The sequence below is a fragment of the Rhodnius prolixus genome, unplaced genomic scaffold (genome assembly GCF_049639745.1).
Source record: "Rhodnius prolixus isolate KJV_2025 unplaced genomic scaffold, Rpr scaffold_37, whole genome shotgun sequence".
Lineage (NCBI taxonomy): Eukaryota > Metazoa > Arthropoda > Insecta > Hemiptera > Reduviidae > Rhodnius > Rhodnius prolixus.
The window spans coordinates 132548-148095 of NW_027411587.1; positions in this window are offsets into that span (position 1 = coordinate 132548).

The window sequence follows — 15548 nt, forward strand, 5'->3', positions numbered from 1 at the left end:
TCAGCTAGCAGAAAAATGAAAAATTCAATTCTATCATCTATGCTCGTTTATAGCAGCGAGTATGAGTCACTAGTCGAAGCTTCGTTGTGCACGCTCACATAAGGATGTACTAGGTTATTCTATAAGCGCTGATGCATCACTGCTATCATCTCCGCTATCATCTATGCTCACAGCTCCGTTGTAAACGTACCCTTAGACGGATACCACCAATTCTAGGATAATTTGTTGGCTGTTAAGACTCTAGTGCAGGAGTGTCAAACTCAATTAAACCACGGCCCACAACAGGCAAGATTCACATGGCCCACAACAGGCAAGATTCACATGGCCCACAACAGGCAAGATTCACACGGCCCAAAACATATTTACACAATTTTTCTCTAGTTTTCCGAATGTCTGGATGCAGAGACTAAGAACAGACAATCTTCAGTAAGGCAGATTGATGTTTAACCAGTTTACCTTGTTCAGAATGCCGTTTTATTTAATTTCATAGATGGAAATAGTTGCTCACACAAGTAGTTCTCCCAAAAGTAACACAAAATTTGTACAGCAAACATTTTTAGATATTTCTCATCTAAATATAAGAATTTAATTTTGAGAATTCCTACTTCGTCTTTTAAAACCGTATCAATCTGGAATTCCCCTGAGAGTGGCATGACGTAAGTCGCGTTATCAAATAGTATATTAACGTCTGAAAATTCAAGCTAAAAAGCTACGAGTAAATAATCCGTGATGAGTAATAGTTTTTAAATAGTTTGCTTAGGAAACAAGGATAAAATGGGATAAATGTAAATGTCACATAAAGACGCTGTAATTGATGCCATAAAGGATCACTAATTGGCATAAATAACAATATCAATATCATATATGTTATATAATGGAGCGACATTCCAGGAATGTATGCGTAAAGATGGAGCAGATGCGCCATTCCATCTACCAAATACATGGTTTGATGAATTAATTATTATTTAATAAAGCGTATGTTGCTTCTACGTTAAATTTATGCCCTATTAGTTTACATCAGCCGGATATACCCATTAGGGGGTGCTACGCGCACACTCCACTACGTCACAGCACCTATCTTCTCCACACCGCACAATATAATACCTCGCGCCACTATCTGCTATCTGCTGATCCACATTTAACCGTAACTATCTCTAGTATAGTATCAGTAACCCGCCATACAGTATGCTCGTCACCCTCCTAAACACGATCACACACATTTCAAACTGTGCAGCTCATACTTTAATAAGCTCATACATAAACAGTATACGAACAGCTTACTGCTATTCATCATAATCGTTCAGCAAACTCTCGCTTGACAGTGGTGAACAATGGTGCGACTTTCTACTTTCTAATTGTGATTGTAAAGTGATTCATTTCTTAAGAGTCTGGGAAAAAGCCAAAAAGATGCTCTACTCTTAGATTTAGTTATTTTTTTTGGAGGTTTTACAGTTCACATTGTTGTAAAAGACGTGTTTGTAGTAAGAGAACAGTGTTCGGTGGCCCTGTGCTCTAAGAATGCCCGGAGTGTGCTCTAAGAATGCTCCGAGTGTTATGACACCCTTGAATAAAATAATAAATAAATAGTAATAAAAGTAAATTAAAACAAAATTATTTTTGTTCTTTTCAATTCCATTGAACATTGAGAATACAACTTCAGCACTGAGCAATAAGACTACCCCAGCCCTTTCAACGGCTTCCATACTGCATCCCGCGAGTAGTTAGCCTGACGATGATGGGAAGATGAATTCCGACTAGGTTTCTCCCCTGGCCGAGTAAGCAGAAATTCAAACTTTAGTAAAAAGCACTACTTGCGAGCCTCAACGTGGTGTGGGGGTTACTGATTACCGAGCATACATTGAATAAGCAAAAATAGAAATAGTACAGTTCACGAAGTCCCGACGATGCGTGGCTATACACAAAGCTTCATCTTAAAAATTTAATTAATTATTCTTATGCTCGACTAATAAAAAGATTTCTTTGCAACTCTTAGCATCACCAATGGCAAAACTTCTCCTTACCTAAAGATATTTTTGTTATTATGTACGAAATAAAGACAAAACCACTTGTTCCATGACCGTTAGTGTTGATTTTGTGCAAGATTCTAATTAATATTTAAAAAGTATACACATCTAGATTATTTCTTTCAATACATTTGAATTTATACAAATTATAACGATTGAAAAATTAAGACAATTATTGATACACATGTCGGAATTTCGCTTCTCGGCCTTTTGGCGAAGATCAAAGTGAAGAGAAGTGATTTATGGAATTTAAGGCGCGTCAACATATGAGCTCATTGACATTTCAGCGCACTGCCGGTCTGCGGATAGTGTTCTTTCATTGCAGAATTAACTTTTTTAAATAAATAGATATATTAGCGCAAACGTTTTAATTTTTATCTATTTGCGATAGGGCTGAAATGTTTATAATAAATTGACATTTTTATATTTACTGAAGGGATAAGTTCCAATACAGGATAGAATAGTTTTCTTTCTACTACAGAAATCCAACTATATCTCTGGAAATCCTAGCCATTACCTGGAAAGAATATGAGCCACCCTACAAAGATACATTTTCTTTTACAAAGCTAAAGCTTTTCTTTTCGCTTCGGGGCACTCTGGAGATACTCCGGATACTCCTCTGGTTGTTTTAGCATGATTGAGCGAGTGCTGGCCAATAAAAAAACAATATATGCAAAATATTTCTGCTGACAAAGTAATAATATAAACAAAACAAATACTGCTATGAACATACGAACAAAACTTCTTTTACAATACTCAAGGCTTTGACGATCATCAATTTCAAGAGTGCTTATTGTAGCAGGGATAGAAATGGTGTGCTATAAAGAATACCTAACTTCGGCCCAAATGAATGAACTTCTTCACTAGATCCTTCGGTCACCAGCAGAGAACAGATGAGAATATTTATCAAGTTATAGGATGAAAAAATGAATGCCAGTTTTCAGTCGTGATACATTTATTCTGCCGAGCTTTTGATCTAGGGACTACATTACAAGGTTCGTGTGTCTTCTGTCTTGTCTGTTCATGGACTCAGTCATGACAAGACAGAAGACACACCAACCCTGTAATGTAAAATATTACTTTGTAAACTAGCCCTGAAGATGACCTAGTCCCTAGGTCGAAAGCTTCGGCAGAATAAATGTATCACGACTGAAAACTGGCATTCATTTTTTCATCCGTAGCGCACATTTATATATCATTTTTGAAATAAATATTGGAGTTATTTTCATTTTTAAATTTTTATTTTTACTGAAAAAAAGGGAAATTCAAAGAAAATACAAAGCAACACTGGATGATATTGGATTTTGCTGGAAAAATTTTGAAAATACATTTTATAGTTCTAGAAATATGGAATCAGTAAGCCAAAAGACGGCATACCTTTAAGAATTACTGCTACCAAAAAAAAAAATTCTGATTTTTTTTAACAACTTAAACGATTTCTTAAGGTAAAAAGGTTAAACTATTATTGGGAAACCCCTTCAGCAAAGTTTTGCAATAAAACCAGAACCCTATGCATATGTATTAAGCTCTGAACTCCATCTAATTACTTCTACACTTTACTTAAAATTAAATTGAATGGAACTTTATTTATTAACAGATCGAAGTTTCAGCATTTAAACTTCTTTCAGATTTACTTAATTTATTGCTCACATACTTAACTGCAGCTTTGACTCAATATTTACTCAATAAATAACTCAATAAATGGTATAATTTTCATAGTATTGAAAGGAGTATCTTTTTTTTAATGAGTTTTGAAATCAACCTTGAAGTCTAACCTTTTTACCTTCTCCCAATGCCCTTGCCCTTAAGGGAATATGTCATCTTCTTTCCTTGATGTGTTTACTGTATCTATTATAATTTTTCTTTTAATATTTATTAAAAATTATTTCCACATTGACGTTTAGATCAAAATACCCTATACTGAAAGGGGTTTTCTTTTATTTAGTTTTTCACCATTTTTTTCCGTGGAAGGGATTCGAGGGATTTAGTTTAAACTTATTAAGATCCATGCGATTTTGAACCCATTAACTTTTTATTAACTAAAATAAACTGAAGAGTTTCGAGAAAGGGTCACCAAAGTATGGGTACAGAAATAAATCTGGGAACGGGTAAAGTCATTGATGGGCACTATTTTAAAGCTTAAAAGACTTTTAACCTGCAGAAGCCAAGATTAACCTGCTAAATCCGAAAACAGTGTAGGCTCAATAACAAGTCGAGAATAGATGTTACGCAGCCTTAATAATAATAATAATTATTATTATATCAATAATAGTAATATCAATAATAATAATAATTATATCAATAATAGTACTATGAGAGTCGTCATATCATTGGATCCTCAAATGACGATAGTCCGAAACATGCCTAGTAAGTGTACAAAGGAATTGTTTCAAAATGGCCTCGAAAATAGGACACAGATCTAGTAAGAAACAGATAAACTGACTTAAACAGAGAGCGAGATTGCAATGCACATGAACATTTCAAGCACTCCGGCTTTTTGTGAAAATTCTCCAGAGACCCTATGCAAAGACAACAGGTGTTAGAACACATTCGCATTTCAAATTTGGGGTTTCAACTAGTTATATCTGAAATGACCGTTTAGGAGAGGGAATTGGTATTGCCGGTTATATGTGCGTCCCAAGGAATTCCTTGGAGAGCCTGAATAGTTGCCAAATGTTATAGGAGAACATACCCTCTCTCGGATTTACCTTTAATTGGTGGTAGTCCTTCAGACAATATCAGAGCAAATGGCATAGAAGAAGAGAAATGTGTATGCATTGGGAGTAATTATCCCTAGCCGCCAGCTCAATTTCCTCACTCCCTAGAACTCCCATTGGGAAGCTGAAAGTTAGAAGATATTGTCAGATTGGTTAGCACCTGTGAGGCCACAACTCTGAGAACTTATTGCCTAGAAGTCACCAGGGGTCACCCCACTGTACAGAACTTTATCAAGAATTTTTTTTGTCAGATAAGATTAGATTAGATAAACTACGATTATTGTGGCTTAGGGATTATAGAATATTGTCTGAAGGGCGTAAAAAAGACTAAATGTGAATTAAAGAGGTAAAGATGATTTAGTGTTTACTAAACCTAATTAATTTATACCTAAATTTATAGCCTCCTAGGAGTATTATGTGCTTGTTTGCAATTAGGAGGAGTCAGTGAAAGTGTTGTTTGTGTTGTTAGGCTGGGATACCCGCAGGGACGCCAAGATCCCTGAAGAAGTGGCTAGTCCACTTCCCCCTACGGGATTTATGTCTTCTTAAATTGAACAGATGTATCATTGTCCACTTTATTCGCATGAAAGTTGATGTTTTGGTTTTGGGTTAATCTGCGTAGTACGAGTATTCAAACAGTAACGTCACTGAAACAGTTTAATCGGGTGAATTTAACAGTTGCCTTCCGAGCAAACTCTATTTATTTAAAATTAAGGGAAATGTTGGCCAAATATTTAATACCGAGAGTAAATATTTGAACTACCAAGTATCAGAAAAATGTTTATCCAATTTAATTTAATATAAATTAAATATTTAAGCGGAACAAGAATTGACTTGTAATCGGGAAGTTTTTTTTAATCGCAGTTTTTAAATCAAAATTTCTTTTTTTCTTGAGGCGACTTTTTAAGTTTCTTGTAATTTAGCTCCGAGAGCTGTTATTAAGAGAGTTCTGAGAGGAAATAATTTGATTTGAACGGTTGGCAATAGTGGTATCGCTTGGAAGTTTGATCTTTACAACGACTGTGCAACAAAAATGACCCATTTATGGACTGAATCATAATTATTAACTAAAAGCGATTCCTTTACGGCATTAGAAAAACTATATCGTACGTTATAAATCAGCGCTCTAACGCTTTCCAAAAGCTGAAAACCATAAAAGAAAAGCCTTTGGTTCCGTGTTTTTGGCGGCTTGTACCATCTGCTAAAATTTTAGAAAAAAACGGTGGAGGTGTTAAGGTAAAGAGTTATTTATTAGGCTAAGGACGAAATGTTGCAGGACAACGCTCGCCTTTCTGTTTTACAAATCCTCCCAAAAAATTGAACAAGTTGGGGATGGAAGTTCTACCGCATTATTGGATCTATTATCCAAATCAGGACAACATAATATATCTTATTCCTTATTGGCCCAAGAACTACTGATGCTGATGGTGCTTATTTCGACTAAATTGATCCCAGTATTAGTTGGAGTTACACAGTTTTATAGTACATACTCTAAGCCGCAAAACGATTCACCCTAACCATTACTTTTTTTATAAGATGATTTAATTATCATTTGTATTGTGACAAATTGAGGTATAGTATAAAGCTTTAGATCAAGTTACCACAATGTTTGTTACACAACTGTAACTCTCACAGACGACGATTGTGCATGTTTTTTAAGGAAAAGAGGCAAGATAATCTGGCGAGTAAACGCTAACTAACAATTCAGTATAAAATGAATCTCATTATTACGCAAATGTATTCAAAGGAAATGAATACATATACACACGGAAGCACGGAAACAATAGAAGTTTAGTTCCTCACTGACACTCTAACATCCCCGCGGTATTCACCGCAATACACTTCACTTAGAGAACACAATTCTTCATGTAACCCCATTTTCAATTGGTTTGGTATTAGCGTTTAGTCGTGTTTGAGATTACACGCTAGAGATTAGCCGAAAAATCTCTGAAATGCGACAATTTCATTAAATAATGTAAACAAAGAGTTAATTAATCACAATTTTATTTTTTGCTTAAGGAAGTACCCATGCTTGTCCAGTAAGCTAAATTGAGTTTAATCAAAAAAAATGTAAGTTATGAGATCCAAAAATTGGTTTTGAACCCGCTCACGACTTTCTTCTGCCGCAAGCCCCCCCACTAATTCCAAAAGTTTTAAAGTCATGGATCTAACACACGTTGTATAAGTTCACTTTTGGATCTTAACTTTATAGTTTAAAGATTGAAACTAATAAGGTGATTCAACAACAAAATTAGCCTTAAAATTTAATTTAACTTTGCCCGCGCGAGCTATGAGTAGTTCATGGGACTTTTCCAAAGTTTCAAGGAGTTCAGGAAATAAGGATAGCGTAGCGAAAGATAGGATTTTAGGATAACGTAATAAACACTGGGAAGAAGTTGTTTTATCTTGATTATTAGGATTAACCAAATCTTGCCAAAGTTATCAAATTTTTTCAGATTATTATTATTATTTGAAATAATTTATTTAGTTCCAATCAACGCATTTCGCGTTATAAACAACAATGATAACAATAAATAACATTCACACATATCAGAGTGGAGAAGTTACCCAGCGGTAACACTCCAATAGCATTCTACATTCTACTGACTCTCTTCATCAGAGAAGAGATCGCGAGGCCACTGTCTTTTAAGACGTCTAGAAGTGTTGTCTGGAAATGTTCTGGAAGATAGATGTTGTACAAGTGGGATTGTGATGTGTTTGAATGTTAAGATGGAATTTTCTGTAACGTGTTTTCAGCAACTTGTGTTGCACGAAAGGAATGTTCAAATCTGTGCGAATGGTTTGATTGGTGACGTAGAAAGGAGCATTTACTATTGAGCGAAGAATTTTAGATTGCAAGGACTGGATCCTTTGCAAATTTGAGCGTTTGGTTGAGCCGCACAGTTCGATGCCGTAAGCCTAGACTGGCTTTAATATACTTACATTAAATAAGTCTTTTGTTGTCCAGAGTGAGTTTTGATCTGTTGTCGAGTAGTCTTTTCAGTTGTCGGGAGCGTCTGTTGAGTTCTTTTCTCTTAAGTCGAGTGTGAGGGTTCCATGAAAAAGCCCAAGGTAACGGACTACTGGTTGACTATTGGTAAAGGAATTAAATTCTAAAAGACATGAGGAAGAGTGATGCGTCGAAGAGTGACAGTATTGTTTTGAGATTTTGTTTCGTTCAGTTTGATAGCCCATTTTTTGAACCATTTCCAGATTATTAAATAAAAGAAATGAATAATAGAGATAAAGTGGGACCCTTCGATATCAGTTATTTTAAAGATACTATTCAAAGATGAGAGAGGCTGCTGAGAATATTCGGAGACTGTATTTCGCTGTGAAAATTATATTTTATTATTTTTTTTAAATTAAAAATTAATGAACTGCTTATGTGTACAATTTTTTTTTTTAGTGTACTATCTCTGAATAAAAATAATAAATATTTTGTTCATAATTTACGTTAACTTGAATGGTTCTAACAAAATGCTAAAAGAAAACCATGGTTCTTTATTTAGTGATGGATTGCAGAGAATCCCTTAAAGCTAACGAAAGAGACCTTCATTTCCTTATCTCGTTTCCTGCAACCCTCTTTATTCCTCAGTAAATCTATTCCGATTTTACTTCCCTTCTTATAAGAGCTCTTTCTATCAGAAGCTGTTCAATATATAACTACGTGTATGGATAAAAAAATATATAAAATTTGTAACCTAGTTTAGTTGCATTAATTTTTTTATGTAGCTGGGAAAGAAATTATCGTTTGAATTTAATATTAAATCAGGTAGATTTAATATAAAAAAATATATATATAAAAAATAAATGGCAGTTATTTATAGAAATCTCTTGGGAAAAAATGCAAATTCCAATCGTGACTAGACAGCTAAAGCTTGCTGGTTTTTATATTAAATTTAAAGAGATTCCAAAAATAGTAATTTTTTAGTTAGAAATATTTTTCCCTTCATGACAAAAAAGATGCCCATAAAGTATGCACCAAGATATAGTTGGAAATGGAGTGAATTCTTCTGATATCTCATCCCTAACTTTTGCCTCTTTTGAGTTGTTAGCCGATTGAATGAAGTATCTGTAAACCATCTGTCCATTTCAAAACTTGTTCTATAAGGTTTTGAAACACAAAGTAGGTAACTTGCTTCTTTTTTTTTTTGGGCGTGTTCATCCTCTTTTTAAATTACATTAAATTGTCTGTTAATTGTCTGTGGAAGGTCGGACGTTATTAGATATGCAGAACAAGTTGAATAAGGCATCCACAAATATTATTTTGTTCAAAAAACTTTAGAACATTAAATATCTTTATATGTATATCAAATTTGACCTAGAAAATATTAACAATTTTTTTTTGCGCTGAATTAAGAACGTTATAATGAAACCAACGCTCGAACTTTGGCCTTCTGGGTGGAGCCTTGGGTCAGCACGCAAATTATATTATATTCTCGCATAAATTTATTCAAGGTTATTTCCTACTTAATGGATATCAGATTTCTTATAATGGAGTCTCATGTTTAATTTTTTTTTTTTTTAACTCGTAATTGTTAATTTGGAAATCTAAGGTAAAAACATGGCAAAAATCTTGAATGAAACGCTTGTACTCATAGCAATATGCAAAGTCCAAGTTTCTTACTACAAAAATCACGAAAATATTTGAGTTAACTGTAAATACTTCAGATTTTCTTAAAAGTCGAAACAACAAGAAAGAGCAGATAATGGAGAAGACGAGGGAAACGGAAACAATTCTCTTCCCACTTTAAGCTAGTCGTGGAGTTGTGGTAGGACATAGTAAAATTTGGCTCTTTCATCCTCTTTGTAATTCAATTCATTTGATCTTCTTTTCGGACGGATCAAGGCAGGAAAGTGCGAATCTTACCAAATGAATGAACGGTAATGATGAGGAGGTTAGCCTAATTTTTTGGGCAGGGATCATGACGATGCTAGGCGTAAAGTTCGGTTGATAAGCTAGAGAAGTGCTATAAAAATATTCTAGGATGTCCAGGCTGTTTTGAAAACCCTGGAGAAGTAAGTGCTCATCAAGGCTACTTAGCGAAAATAGAAGAAAACTTAATGAACTATGACAGAATTAGCAGTCAGTATTTTCTAGGTTCTTGGGAACAGGAATTTTATCATAATAAAAAAGCAGAGGAGTTTGAAAAGATAGGCTGCTTAAATGGACATGACATGAATCCAATTGGAGAGATCTTCAAAATATAGAGCTTCAGGACTTCTTTGGGACTGAAGTGGTCTAAGGTACCAGAGAACGTTTATTGACACATACACTCCTTCAGCACGAAGGTAATTCGGCATGTTCAATGAGGATCTTTCGACAATTTCATTAACCTATTTATAGCGGATACTAAAAAGTACTGTAATAGGGGCCACAAGGCTTAAAGTTATGAGGTGAAGACTGACTGAGAGGTAGAGTTTTGGTAGGGATTGCTAGGGACCATCTGTGGCCTAGGTTATATGTTATATGCCCTGGGGCATACGTCTTAAAGAAATAATTTAATTTATATTCGTGTGCATTTGTGTTCAACAATGCAAATTATTCGCCACCATTTTTAGTTGTTAAACCACTCGATCTGAAATGAATCAATTAGTAATATCTCTAGAAAGTTTAGAGTATCGTTCGTAACTATAATTAAGTAGAGTAAAATTTGAAGGGCTCCTTCAGTGTTAGCGCCCACTTGTCTTAGAACTAAAACTGAAAATTCAGTCTGAACGTTGTATTTAATGAAGAAGATAGATAACTGGTTTCATTATTAATAAAAAATACTTTTTGTTTGAAGTAGATAAATACGAAATTAAAGAACAAAGTTGAGATAGTGGTAAATTGTAAAGAAATTTCATTCATATATAATTGAATATTATGCAAATTAATGCTCTCAATAGATCTATCCTACAATGCCCTAGGGATTACGCTAAATCTCCTCCCTAACCTAGATGCCTCTTTGAGCCATCTGATTCATAATCATAGTTCACATTTTCTCGTTATAAAAATTTATTAAGGGACTGTTCATTGTAAGATTTGTATGTAAATGAACATATATATGTACATTAGAAATTATTTATTTACTCCCCACCAAGTTTAAGGTAGTCTATTTTCTATTTGTGTTAATGTACATCATCTAAAAAGAGCCCTTTACACTCACTAAACAAAAATAAAATGAATAAAACTTTTATTGCCTTAAAACAAATCCAATAAAAAACCATAATTATAAAAAAAAAGGCTTTATTAGTATTTAAGAAAATAAAAAAGGGTAAAATAAAGAAAAATAAAAGAAGTAAACTCAGCAAGTAGAGTGAAGAGAATGAGTCAGAGTTAACGGAAGTTGTCTGGTAGCTTTTCCTTTTTCCCTTACTTTTCCTACTCGTCTTCTTCAGTTCCGTCTTCTACAGTTTAGTGCGTCTTGATAAAAAAGTTGTGACTCCCCCTTTTACTGTCTTGTGAGTGAAGGTGGCGCGGCAGAGAAGAAGGCAGACCACACAATAGTCGGGGCTTAAATTAAATTCAGGTGGAAGTAAGTGAAGGCGGCGATACGAAAGGCGGCGCAGAGACAGAGAGAGAAAATGTAAAAAACCAGGTGAACGCTTTTATATTACACTCGAGACTACCTGAGCGAGCAAAGAAGCTCTCACCACCTTTATACCAACACTCTTTACTTCCTACAATTAATTTAAAATAAAATTTTCCACGCTGAGAATGTAATGTAAAAGAAAAAAAAATGTAAGGGCAAGTATTATCCATCATTCTGTAATTATATAGTTAAACTAACCATAAACACCAAATTTTTTATGCCTACATAAAATAATGGAGTGAATATAATATAAAAAAAATATTTCAAGTTAGATTTCTCTATTGCCTTTGTATTATTATTCCGTTTATTTACTAAAAGGTAATTGTAAAGGCTGTGATACAATTGACGTAAGTGCGAATGATATTAAAGATAATTATGATGAGTAAAGTAATTGCCTATTTTTTGAGGCGGGCTTACTTCCAACTGCCACAGATTAGGTGCCGTGGACGGAGGCGACTAGCAAACATACTTTTTCTTTTTTTTTAACCTTTATCTAGATTTTTACAACTGCACAGAAATCAATGAAATAAGTAAAACAGATGGTCGATAATAGAGTGTGCTGATAGGCTAGGCCAACACATTGACATGACTAACATGAACGACGGCCATCCAGTGATAGCAGTCGTAATATGCCATAATAGCAGGAGAATCACGACTGTCTCACACTAGATAGCCGACGCTACATTCGCAGATGGTCGCGAGGCCACCGACGCCTCAACCGTCGTGGAGGATTAGTTGGGTGGGTGGAGGTTGAGAGGGCTTGGACTAAAGGATTCATGTGGGAGGATAGTTGGGAATGGAATTTTATGTAACGGGATTTGGCGAGGACAGAGACGAAGGGAATTTAAGGTCATTGTGGATAGTATGGTTAGAGACGTAGAAAGGAGCATTGACAAGGGTACGAAGGATTTTGGATTGAAGGGATTGGATACGATGAAGGTTCGAGTGTTTGGCTGTCCCGTACAGTTCTATTCCATATGTCCATATGGGGGCTAGTAATGAGTAGTACAGCTGTCTTTTGTTAAATAGCATCAGTTTTGAACGTTTGTCTAGTAATTTTTTTAATAGTTTATATCTGTTATTTAACTCAGTTCGTTTTAGTCGAGTATGAGGATTCCAGGTTAGTCGCCTGTCGAGGTGTATGGAACATATATGAAGTATGGAACATACTTAACTATAAAATTTCTCATATTAACTGCAAGGCCTAGAGTCAGGGAGTAGAACCACTAAACCAACAATACATCTTAGCATTGCGGGTCTAGTATCATAAACGCCTAGCTATCGTTGCGCCTTAATTATTATTGTGAATGATATGCTTATCCAGTTTCTTAGATAAAACTTCTTTTTTTTTTTGGATGCAGTAAAAATGCTTGTTTAAGCGCACTTCCGGTTTTTGCAGATTCTCGATACGTAAGAGACAATACAAAGAAGAACAAGTTTGTTAATTTTTTGCATTCAATTTTCAGATATAGTGTTCACAAACACACATATTATATGATATTTTCTGATTCAAGAATCTCTAAAGAAGTAATTCTTGGAGCAAACTGTCAAATTAATTCTTATTAGAGCATGTTCTTCATCCTGTATGTCTTGCACAGGCTTAAGAGCCCCATTTACTGGATTAAAGGGGCTGGGGCACTGCTATACCAATCAAAACATAACTACCTAATTGCACTTTCAACATTATAAATAATCTTCTTAAGCAAAGAAGAAGTAATCTCCATGCAAAGGAAGGCTAATCACTTTTTCAACAATAAAAACCTCTTTGCTATTGATGATCTTTATTATGTCTCTAATTATTAATTTGAAACGAGAATATATTTTTTTTAAAAATACCAGCAGACAGATTCGGTAAATTATTAATAAAGTTGGCTAATTTTAATGTTCACAATTTTAACCGAATCAATAACTGATCATCATTTTCTTTCTCTATATTTTCTCTAAAAAACAGCCCACAGATAAATCACCAAATTCATTAATCACAATAACAATGGCCTAGTGAAAAGGCCATCAATAAATCTTTCATTATGCGTTAAGGTTATTCTCCAGCGAGCAGTTTACCACAATATTAAAACCTTCTCTGTCATTACAATTCTCATTACAATCATCATTCTTATTAATGTTGGATAATTAAATGAAAATAAAAATAAAGTTTCAGGATTAAGATGATCCATTAATCTTTATTTTTAATATTTCAAGTATATTTTCTTCAAAGTTCAAAATTTATAATTAATCTTACCCATCGTTTCTTACGACAAGAACATTTTACTGAAGTAACTTTTTTCCTTTCTTAGAATTTTCTCTAAAATGGCGGGAAAGAGCTTCGTTAATAGTCTTCTAGTTGCACAAGTATGACGAATCATTACTTTCTCCTGTAACTAGTAAGAGAAAACAACGTCAGGATTTTCTATTACGAGTTTTTAACGGGGAATCTTCCTTTTTGAGTGCTTATTGAGTTTTTAGAGATTGAGTTTGTGTTTGTGTTGTTAGCAGCAAAACTATAAAATACAAAAAATGACGGAAAGTTTAAATATTTCAGCTTGATGACATCATTTGAACCGTTTTCTCTTTTGGAGTTTTGGATAAAATCAGCTGTCCGGTAAGACCATTTCCTCAAAATTAGATCGTCAAGGAAATCTAGACGTTAAACAAAGTTTTCTGCAAAAAGATTTATGATTTACAGTGGTAAGTAATCTGGAAGAACACTGAACTGATTTTGGGATAATCGTAATTGAAAGAGTATAGAGAATTATAAAGAATTATGCGCCTCTTTCATTGATTAAATTATAAAATTCTAGGGTATTTTTGGAGTCGCCAAGTATGATCGGTCAGTATAGGAGAGAATACAAGAAGATCCTAGATTAACCACCAAAAGGGCTCAGCAGTCCACTTGAATAGGAAGGCCAAGAACATCTTGATCGGTAGCGCTAAAGAAAGAACGTTTGAGGGTCAGAAATTGCCTTCAAGCGGAGATCAAAATATATATGAAAGTGAGATATACAAATCCATTTAAATGTACGTTTGGACAGAATTAATGATTGACGCTAAATCGCAAATTAAATTACAAACCTATTAGGGTTGAGCAAGTAAAATGGTCGCCTTTACATTTTCAAGTGGAGCGTAAAGGACAGGTCCTTCCTTTTTCATTTTTATTTCGGTGGAGCTAATTTTGTGGAAATGCGGCATAAAATCCATTGGCTAAAACAAAAAAGAAATGGCCTACAGCTTAATGAAAATGGAAATAAGAGAAAAATAATTTGCTGGAAGGGATAATAGTTTGGTAGTAGAAAGGAAGAGAATGTGGTAGATGAAAAAGGAGAGATAGAAGTGAATAGGAAGATGAATGGTAATGGTTAGAAAAAGAGGAAACGAGAGCCGATACAGTAGAGTGCCGGTCGTCATGTATATTTAACTGTAAGCAATAAATAACGGGGCGCTGTAAAAGCGCGAGCAGAAGCGGCTCGGCCTACTGGAAAATGAATTATTCCGAGCCGATGGCCAACAATGTGTGCGCCTGGAAGTACACACAACGGAGGATCATCAATCTGGATGGAGCACAAGGAGAAGTGACACTCACAAATATACCGGACACTCTAGAGCTTCTATTCTTCCCTTGATCAATATACCAGCCAATAGGATCGCTCCAGACCACCGCTCTTCCTGCCTTCAACAATGCACAAAGAGATTTCTTTCTTCAAAAATTATCTCCTTTTTTACTTTTCTTTACTCCCAGTAAAGCCGTGCCAGAAAAAGTAAAAAAAAAAACTTACAAATTGGTCTGTTAATGTTTACTTGGTAATAACTCAAATATACAAAAATTAAAATTCGATATTAGTTTAGGAGCCATCAGATGGAACAATAAGTCACTTTTAGGTACTGTGTTTCACGTAACAGGACTCGAACAGTGTTCTAGTAATGAATGTGTGCTTTCAGGAGGTGAGACAATAAAGTTTTGGAGAAATAAGAATACATTTTACTGAATAGATTATTCAATTTTTTGGGGGTATTTTTGAAGGCAGCTCCCCCAAATTTCTTTGAACACGGAATACTTATTGAGCCTTGAAGTAGACTTAGTCCCTATGTCGAAAGCTCGGCCAAAATTACAAAATTATATCTGCATTTGGGTATTATTCTTTCTTCCTTCTGTTACTTCCTTATCTGCTTTTAAGCTCTTTAAAATTTTAGGTGCCCTTCCTTAGCTGGCGACGCCTGTTAAGCGAATAGTGCAG